The 9,835-nt window shown below is 38.9% G+C and overlaps 1 pseudogene; it reads right to left on the bottom strand.

Annotated features, from left to right (window-relative positions):
• Nucleotides 1-7,131: 7,131 nt before the first annotated feature.
• LOC148776792 (olfactory receptor 4K3-like) lies at nucleotides 7,132-8,434 on the bottom strand (annotated as a pseudogene).
• Between the last annotated feature and the right edge of the window lie 1,401 nt (nucleotides 8,435-9,835).

The following is a 9,835-nucleotide window of genomic DNA, read 5'->3' as shown; positions in this document are numbered from 1 at the left end:
TTAACTTAATATTAACTAATGTTAAAATATTGGATTTGTGCCAATTATTAATCTTTGATGTATTTCTGTAAATAAAGTTGTCCCTTTACATCTATGTTTTTCAAAAGAGGTATTATATTTTGGGGCTTTCTTATTTAAGTTTAAATATAGTCCAAGATTGCATGCAAGGGAAAAAATAATAAATATACAGTGTTCAATAGGCCAGTGTGCTGTTGTTTTTAAACAGAGTGTATTTGATTTTTTAAACAGAGTGTTTTTAATGTTTTTATTTTATTTTTTTCAATTTTTATTTTTATTGGAGGCTAATTATTTTACAATATTATATTGGTTGGTTTTGCCATACATTGACATGAATCTGCCCCGTAATGTTTTTAAATAGAATGTATATGATTAAAAAGCAATACAATGTTATTGACATGTTTATCTCTTGAACTTTTGTCCAAAAAATAGTGAAATATTTTATAGTCTTATATACATGGATGTATTAAAATATTAACTGGGGAATGAATGGTGACAATCATCTATTCATTTTATATATAGCATGTTATTAAATGTTACAACAACAGAAAGACTTTGTCCAGACTTATGAAAGTATAAGGGAATTATTCATGTAGCAATATGATAGATTTACAAAGACAGAACTGTTTGTGTGAAGATATGGTACTGTTCAGGAAATTGTTAAAATTCAGTTCAGTTCAATTCTTGAGTCGTTTCCAACTCTGGAATCCCATGGATTGCAGCATGCCAGGCTTCCCTGTCCATCACCAACTCCCAGAGCTTGCTCAAACTCATGTCCATTGAGTTGGTGATGCCATCCAACCATCTCATCCTCTGTTGTCCTCTTCTCCTCCTGCTTTCAATGCTCAGCATCAGGGTCTTTTCCAATGAGTCAGTTCTTTGCATCAGGTGCCAAAGTATTGGAATTTCAGCTTCAACATCAGTCCTTTCAATGAATATTCAGGACTGATCTCCTTTAGGATTGACTGGTTGGATCTCCTTGCAGTCCAAGGGACTCTCAAGAGTCTTCTCCAACATCACAGTTCAAAAGCATCAATTCTTCGGGGATCAGCTTTCTTCACAGTCCAACTCTCACATCCATACATGACCACTGGAAAAACCATAGCCTTGACTAGACAGACCTTTGTTGGCAAAGTAATGTCTCTGCTTTTTAATATGCTATCCAGTTTGGTCATAACTTTCCTTCCAAGGAGTAAGTGTCTTTTAACTTCATGGCTGCAATCAGCATCCGCAGTGATTTTGGAGCCCAAAAAATAAAGTCAGCCACTGTTTCCACATCTATTTCCCATGAAGTGAAGGTTTTCAGAGGTAGTGCTGAATCAGATTTCAAGGCCACGTTGCAGGAAAGTATGTCAGAAGGAAGGAATAGCATAGGCAAAGGCAGAGAAGCATAAATGTGCCTAGCGGGGAGACTTTCCTGGTGGTCTAGTAATTAAGATTCTACATTTTCAATGCAGGGGTTGTGGGTTCAATCCATGGTAAGGGAATTAGGATCCCACATGCCACACAGCATGGCCAAAATTTTTTTTTAAAATTTAATTTAAAAAATTGCCAGGGAACTGATGAGCTAAATGTGGTTTACTATTTCTAGAGAACAAGATGTAATATTAGTGGTTGTGGAAAGGGATTGTGCAGCCAGAGCTTCAGTTCAGTTCAGTCACTCAGTCATGTCTGAGTCTGCAATTCCATGGACTTCAGCATGCCAGGCCTCCCAGTCCATCACCAACTCCCGGAGTTTACTCAAACTCATGTCCATTGAGTTGGTGATGCCATCCAACCATCTTTGGTGTGAAATAAAATTCACATTCTATAGCAAGGCAAGAAAACTGTGAAAAAACATTTAAAAAATTTCTTTGCTCTTTGGTCTCCTTACTCTCCTCTCCTGTGCATTGTGTATCTGCGTCGCATATCGACCAAACCTCCCCCAACAGCAGAAAGGCCTGCTTAACCATAAACAGCAATATTCTCCTAGAATCCACAAGACAACTCCATAAAAGATAGCATTCCTTCTTGATCTAGAAAGGGGCCATGATGACAAGGCTTCCCCCTTGGCTCAGTGGCAAAAAATCCACCTCCCAGTGCAGCAGACGAAGGAGATGCGGGTTCAATCCCTGGGTCAGGAAGATCCCCAGAAGAAGGAAACGGCAACCCACTCCAGTATTCTTGCCTGGGAAATCCCATGGACAAAGGAGCCTGGGGAATTACAGTCCATGGGGTCACAAAGAATCTGACATGACTGAGCACACACACACACACGTGATGACACTTAGATCTGGATTGTGTGAATTGTCAATAATGTATCATTTAATGTACAGCCCACTGTCTCAAAAAGCTTATATAGCTGTTCCTTGACTTCTAATGGATTAGAGGTCAAGTGGAACAGTTTTCAGATTTCTGAGATGCTATAAGGGTTTATATGGGAGACCTGGGTTTGATTCCAGGGTTGGGAAGATAGCCTGGAGAAGGGAATGGCAACCCACTCTAGTATTCTTGAATGGAGAATTCCATGGACAGAAGAGCCTGGCGAGTCCTGCTCTGCTGCTAAGTCACTTCAGTCATGCCCGACTCTGTGCGACCACATAGAGAGCAGCCCACCAGGCTCCCCCGTCCCTGGGATTCTCCAGGCAAGAACACTGGAGTGGGTTGCCATTTCCTTCTCCAATGCCTGAAAGTGAAAAGTGAAAGTGAAGTCGCTCAGTTGTGTCCGGCTCTTAGCGACCCCATGGACTGCAGCCCACCAGGCTCCTCTGTCCACGGGATTTTCCAGGCAAGAGTACTGGAGTGGGGTGCCATTGCATTCTCCAGAGCTACAGTCCATGGGGTTGCAAAGAGTCAGACAAGACTGAGTGACTCACACACACACACACACACACACACACATTACGGTTATAATTCTTAATTTGGCTAAGGTAAAATGTTCCATATCTTTCTTAACCGATTGATTATAACTTTTTTTTATCAACTCTGGGATGCTAGATATATATGGCAGAGACAATGGGGAAGCCCTGGGTAACTGAGAGAAGGCTAGAAGCAACAGGCCAATTTTCATACAGTTTCTATTTTGAGAACTTTTTACAGTTTTATCAAGTGATTTGATGGAAGTTTACTTATTTTCACTTATTTTGGTATATAAAAGGATGTGTAAAATATACAGTCTGTGCTTGAATACTTTGTTGTAGATGCAAAAGAAAAGATATCCTGGTTTTTCTTGTCTCTTTCCAGTCTCTCCTGTATCTTTGAATCTTCTTATTTGACATGTATACTGAACTTTATGTTGTGTGGTAAGTTGACTTGCCAATGACTAGTAAGTTGGCCCAGCAATTTCTGGAAAGAAGGTTCCTTTTTCCTTCTTATTCTCCTTTTCTCATCACCTTGCACCTTGAAGCTATTTCCCAGAATCTCTTTAGCTCCCATACCCTGAAAAGACCTGCCTCTCTGAATGGCATGTTGGTGCATATTCATTGAGGGGATGACACAGAAGTTGGTGAAATCTTTACATTAAGGTCAGATAATACCTGGAGGGGAGCAAGAAGGATTACAGAAGAAACCTGGACATCCCTGGTGAGGCATATACCACTTAGCTCTTGTCTCCCCAGTGGTGATGTTGATTTTGACATTGTTATTCCACTGTTTATGAAGATTAAATATATGAATTTATTCTCAAATATTTATTCCCCAAAGCTTATAATATAACAGGCTTCATTAAATGGGTTACAGAAGAAAAACCAATATGGTTGGGGAATATACAACAATTACAGCGTGTAGTAGGATATGAGTCATCTGGATCCTGATTATGTCTTCAGTTCCATTTTGCATTCCTGTCCATCTTGAACACTAACTTTTCTTTTTCTCCAGCGTGCCAGACTCTATTCTGTTGGATTGTTTTCACATGTTATTTTATCTGCTTAACTTCTGACAGTAATACTAGAAAGTGTGGCTTTTGAATAGTAGCAGTGGCTTTTCTGCTGGGAGAAAAACACATCTAAAGGGATTTTGAGACCAAGAAACTAGTTTGGTGCTGATGGCTCATTGCTCGACACTCATCCAATCTAACACAAATCTCAATTTTATTTTATGTACACGTTTAACTTTTCTGAAAAATATTAAGTATTTTGACATTTCAAAATACATTTACTTCTGATTTTATTTATTAGACTATAATTGGAATGAACATGTGAAGTAGTTTAAACTCAATAGAAGTAAATAGACAATAGGGAATCCAATTAATTAAATAAGAGAGACAAAAAGTGACATTCCATGACTCTATGGAACAGCACCGTAGACAGTTTTAATCAGCCTAATGACTCTTGGAGGTGAAGATGGAATCATACGTTAGGTTCAATATTTCTGGAAATCATTTGCTAGGTTGATCTTTTACAGTGAACTATTGGGACTAAGTGTTAGGTTTCTTCTCTATGGTCATGAGACTAAAAGATTGAAGAGCACCTCAGAAAGCTATTTGGTGATAGAAAATATGAGACAAGGAGGGAAAAGCCACCATCAGTGGAGAGCTTAGAATGGGAACCGTGATCATTCTTTACTCTTACTTCTTAGGTTGGTGCTTATGCCAAATATCTAGATTTTGTCTTTGGGGCTAATATTCCATGTAGCATTCCTAATGCTTGGGATCTTATTCTAGAGCACATGCAAAGTTTCATGTGATGGAATCTATGACATTTATTTGGCTATAATTCTAGCAGTGTGCATGGTAGGATGTTAAAGTGGAAAACAAAATTCATAGCCTGGGCATAGAAAACAACTAATGGAGCATTCCTTACTGTGGTTAGCCAACCATATGCTATTGATCAGAATTAAATATGAATATTCATCCAACTTGTAGATTTGGTATAACAGAGTTGAGAAGGTGGGAAGACAGATTTATAATGTTCATAGAGAATATTTACAGGGTTTTAAAAATATTTTTTCACTAACATAATTCATTAGTCCATCTCTCCAGTGACATTAAGCCTATTCATAAATTTTTCCTACTTCATCATAAGAAACATATGTAAGAATATATCTTTTGAATTCTGTCAGGTCCAATAACTTTTCAAATAAATTTTTAAGAAAATAACACAATTGCAATTTATAGTTGTATACATTCAACATACAGACACAGAAACTTGAGTCAATATATTAAGCTGTATATTCATTTTTTCATTATTGTAAGTATCCATCTGTATCTTGCTATACATCTATCCACCCAAACACACATATCCATCTATTTGCCCATCCATTCACCTAATAATTTATTTATCTTTATATTCAACTCTTTACAATCTATCTATCTATCAATATATACATCTGTCCTTATCTAAACCCAAGCTATATAATATTACATACAATATTAGGCAAATTTTGACAATGCCAGCCAACTGGATAATTGGAAAACAAACTATAAATGGTTGTAAGTATTTACTTTTAAGCATTAACATTTTTCCTATGTATAACTCTCAGAATGACAATAGTCAATTTGCTCTTAAAGGCAATTTAGCTGTTGTCCAATTGATAGAGGAGAAGAGAGACAGAAAGACAAGAGGCACTTTCTTAGTAGGACTCTATCATCTTGCTGCTGCTGCTGCTGAGTCACTTCAGTCGTGTCCGACTCTGTGCGACCCCATAGACGGTAGCCCACCAGGCTCCGCTGTCTCTGGGATTCTCCAGGCAAGAACACTGGAGTGGGCTGCCATTTCCTTCTCCAATGCATGAAAGTGAAAAGTGAAAGTGAAGTTGCTCAGTCGTATCCGACTCTTTGCGACCCCATGCACTATCATCTTAAAGGTATACAAACTTGGGAAAGTCACCTTATTTCCTGATTCTTAGTTTCATCATCAGTAAAATGAATAGATATTACTAGGTTGTTTCTATGTTCTGAAGTCTCTAGTTATTAGGTATATCAACTAAGTTGAAGGAGCATTGTTTCATAGATTTCTTAAGTCAAATACTGTTTTGTTTTTTTTTTTACTTTACAATATTGTATTGGTTTTGCTGTACATTGACATTAATCCCCCCCTGGGTGTACATGTGTTCCCCCAATACTGTGTTTAAGCATAAGGATCTTTTAGGAACTTAATGTTTACAATATGGCATTTGATTACAAAATGATACAGTAAGTATCATGGTACCAAAATAGCGTACTGGTTAGAAAACAAACAATTTGTAGGTGAATGATCTAAAGAAAGAAAGTGAAAGTGTTAGTGGCTCAGTCGTGTCAGACTTTTCGTGACACTATGGACTGTAGCCTGCCAGGTTCCTCTGTCCATGGGTTTTCCCCAGCAAGAATACTGGAATGAGTTGTCATTTCCTTCTCCAGGGGATCTTCCTGACCCAGTGATCGAACCCAGGTCTCTTGCAGTGCAGGCAGATTGTTCACCTTCTGAACCACCAGAGAAACCTGAGTGATCTAAATTCTGCCTTAAAAAACATGACCTTGAAAAGTTACCATGTCCGTGGATCTTAGTTTCATCTTCTGTAGATCAAGAATGTGGATGGGATTTGGTACATATTACTCCAGAGTCTTTCTATATGAATATGATTATAAGAATTTTCTTAGTGTTTACTGTACTGTTTTAAAGTTGTTTAATCCACACAAGAGGGCATAGGGACTGAAATAAAGAACATTATTATTCTTATTGATGATAGGTTACAAAATATTAAATAGTAAACATCCTCACTTACCAAGAAACTGCAGTATTTTTTCTGACCTTTGAACTAAAATGTTATTCACCAACAATAAAGAATTCCACTATTATTTCAGTGTACAAGTGTTGGTACTTTCACATTTGTTCCTTTTCTTAATCATAAGAGCCTGTAAGGAAATCCACTCTTTCCTGAAACATGTGAATGTCTTAATACTCAAATAAATACCTACATCTGACAACGGTTGAATATTCTAAAAAGTGAGTCCTTGTGAGGTAAAATTTTGGATATTGGTTTGATAATGTTCCATTGTAAATAGTATGCTGTGTGAGGAACTCTTAATATGACCAAAACTCAGTAACTGATGAGACTGATGATGAAAACAGTTCTGCCATGAAATATATGACTTCTTGCACTAGCATGACAATGTTGGCCAACAAAGTAAATGCTCATTTTTGTACACGCAAAAGCAAATCAAGGGCTATGATCAGTCTTGCTAGACTTCAAGACACAGCTGCTAAGTTTTCTCATGGAATCCTTGACATCCTTATTTCTAAGGGTGTTGCTGCTGCTGCTAGTCACTTCAGTCGTGTCCGACTCTGTGTGACCCCATAGACGGAAGCCCACCAGGCTCTCCTGTCCCTGGGATTCTCCAGGCAAGAACACTGGAGTGGGTTGCCATTTCCTTCTCCAGTGTGTGAAAGTGGAAAGTGAAAGTGAAGTCGCTCAGTCATGTCCGACCCTTAGCGACCCCACGGACTGCAGCCTACCAGGCTCCTCCATCCATGGGATTTTCTAGGCAACAGTACTGGAGTGGCTTGCCATTGCCTTCTCTAAGGGTGTAGATGACTGGATTTAAGAGGGGAGTGAAAATGGTATAAAATACTGAGAGAACTTTGTCTATTGGGACATTTGTGAAAGGCCACACGTAAATGAAAATGCATGGGCCAAAGAAAAGAGTCACCACAGTGAAGTGGGCACTGCAGGTGGAGAGAGCTTTGGAGGACCCACCAGAAGAACGTTGCCTAATAGTGACCAAGATGACAGAGTAGGAAATCACCAAGAGAACGAAGCACACTAGGGCAATCAGGCCGCTGGTTGAGATCATGAACACTCCTAGAATGTATGTGTCTATGCAGGCAAGTTTAATCACTAAGGGAAGATCACAGAAGAAACTGTCCACTTCATTGGGCCCACAGAAGGGCAGATTCACAGTAAATGCGAGCTGACTCATAGCGTGGAAGATGCCGACAATCCAGGAAAGTGTCACAAGCCCAAGGCACGTTCTCCGGTTCATGATGGTTAAATAGCGTAAAGTCTTACAAATAGCTACATACTTATCAAAAGACATGGATATCAGCAGCACAATCTCAACACCCCCTAAGAGATGCAGGAAGAATATCTGGGTGATTCAGCCTTCAAAAGAGATGACTCTGGGCTCCCTGAAGAAATCTGCAATCATTTTGGGAGTGGCAAATGAGGCCAGAGACATGTCAACGAAGGAGAGGTTGCCCAGCAGAAAGTACATGGGGGAGTGCAGGCGTGGCTCTGACACAATGGTGACACAGTGAGGAGGTTCCCCAGCACAGTGGCTGCATAGACTACAGAGAAAAACAGGAAATAGACGATCTGGAGTTCCCAAGAACTGGAAAGACCCTGTAGTGTGAATTCAGTTATGACCGACTGATTATTCCAGGCCATTCAGTTTGATTTCAGGAAGGACTCTGGCTTCTTGATGGAGGAGAATGAGGAAAAACACAGTGATTAAATACAAAGTGAGATTTTTCTGCATAAAATAATATAGGGGTTTCCCTCCAGCAGATAATAGTTTTCTGTTGTATCATTCTTCTGTTCACATTGCTCAAATATTTCCTCCGTGACCTTTCCAGATATTTTAACTAACTAATTAAAATATCAGTTCAGGTTAATTCTTATGATTTTGCAATTTGCTTAAAGTATGATGCCAATCTTTATAAAATAAATAAAAATTCAGTTATTTGAATATTACTCCTTAGTTTGTGAAACACTTAAAAAAATCTCATAGGTAGCTGCCAAGTTTTGAATGGGAAAGGAATGGCAACCTTCTTCAAAACATCATGATGCCAGAGAAAGACTGGAGTGAACAATGTTTGAGAATCATGATTGATTATTAGTGGGAACACAATGATGCAAAGGAGGGTAGGCACTGGTGTTTTTGCAATGAGTGGGGTAAGGGAATACAACCTGAAAAAAATGGATACAGAGAAACAGTCTGTTTCAATTTTCTATTAGCCATGGTTCAGAATAAAAATGAAATAGCCTCTTATTCTTAGTTCTCCATTTTAGTTATGCAGGCATGTATGATCCTGTTCCATGCCACCAATGCCATATACCTCAAAGGCTCATGAACGTGATATGGTTAAAGCCTGAAGCCTTCATATAGTTCCAAGTATATGGTAAATACAAAATCTCTGTTAAACACTCTGCTGCCTGAAGTCAGCTATTTTTTAACCGCTGGATTTTATAGATTTTCACCAAAGCAGTTTGCAGCAGGAAACTTCCTATTTCTAGAGTTCACTTAGGAAAAATAGGAAACAAATTCATGTAGAGACAGAGAAAGATAATGGAGAACTTCCCTGGTGGCTCAGAGGTTAAAGCATCTGCCTCCAATGTGGAAGACCCGGGTTCGATCCCTGGGTCGGGAAGATCCCCTGGAGAAGGAAACGGTAACCCACTCCAGTATTCTTGCCTGGAAAATCCCATGGACAGAGAAGTCTGGTAGGCTACAGTCCACGGGGTCGCAAAGAGTCGGACACGACTGAGCGACGGAACGGAACGGAGAAGTTACGTAAAACAATAAGCTGTAAACATGAAAACTAGACTGCTTAGGAAATCCTCACTGAGATCTAAGAAGACTTTACAAAATACACTGAAAGTCAATTGAAATGATGTATAGCTAGAATTCACATCAAAGTCCTTTCATCTTGTCATCAAACCAAGTTTTTCTCTTCTCTTTTCTTTCTCAAAACTCTGCTGTAAGTATGTATTCTAAATAAATTGTTCCATTACTAAGCAAATCTACACAGGCAAGTACTCATTCTCTTGACTTTCTGTTTTGATGTTTGGTGCCCTTTCTCTAACTCCACACTCTTCTGACTTTACCCATTTCAGAAACTAGGTTTGCTTCTGCACTCACATA

Source organism: Moschus berezovskii, chromosome 9 (genome assembly GCF_049115385.1).
Source record: "Moschus berezovskii isolate FMDL1 chromosome 9, NW_MosBer_1.0, whole genome shotgun sequence".
NCBI lineage: Eukaryota > Metazoa > Chordata > Mammalia > Artiodactyla > Moschidae > Moschus > Moschus berezovskii.
This window is presented reverse-complemented; position numbering and strand designations above follow the sequence as displayed.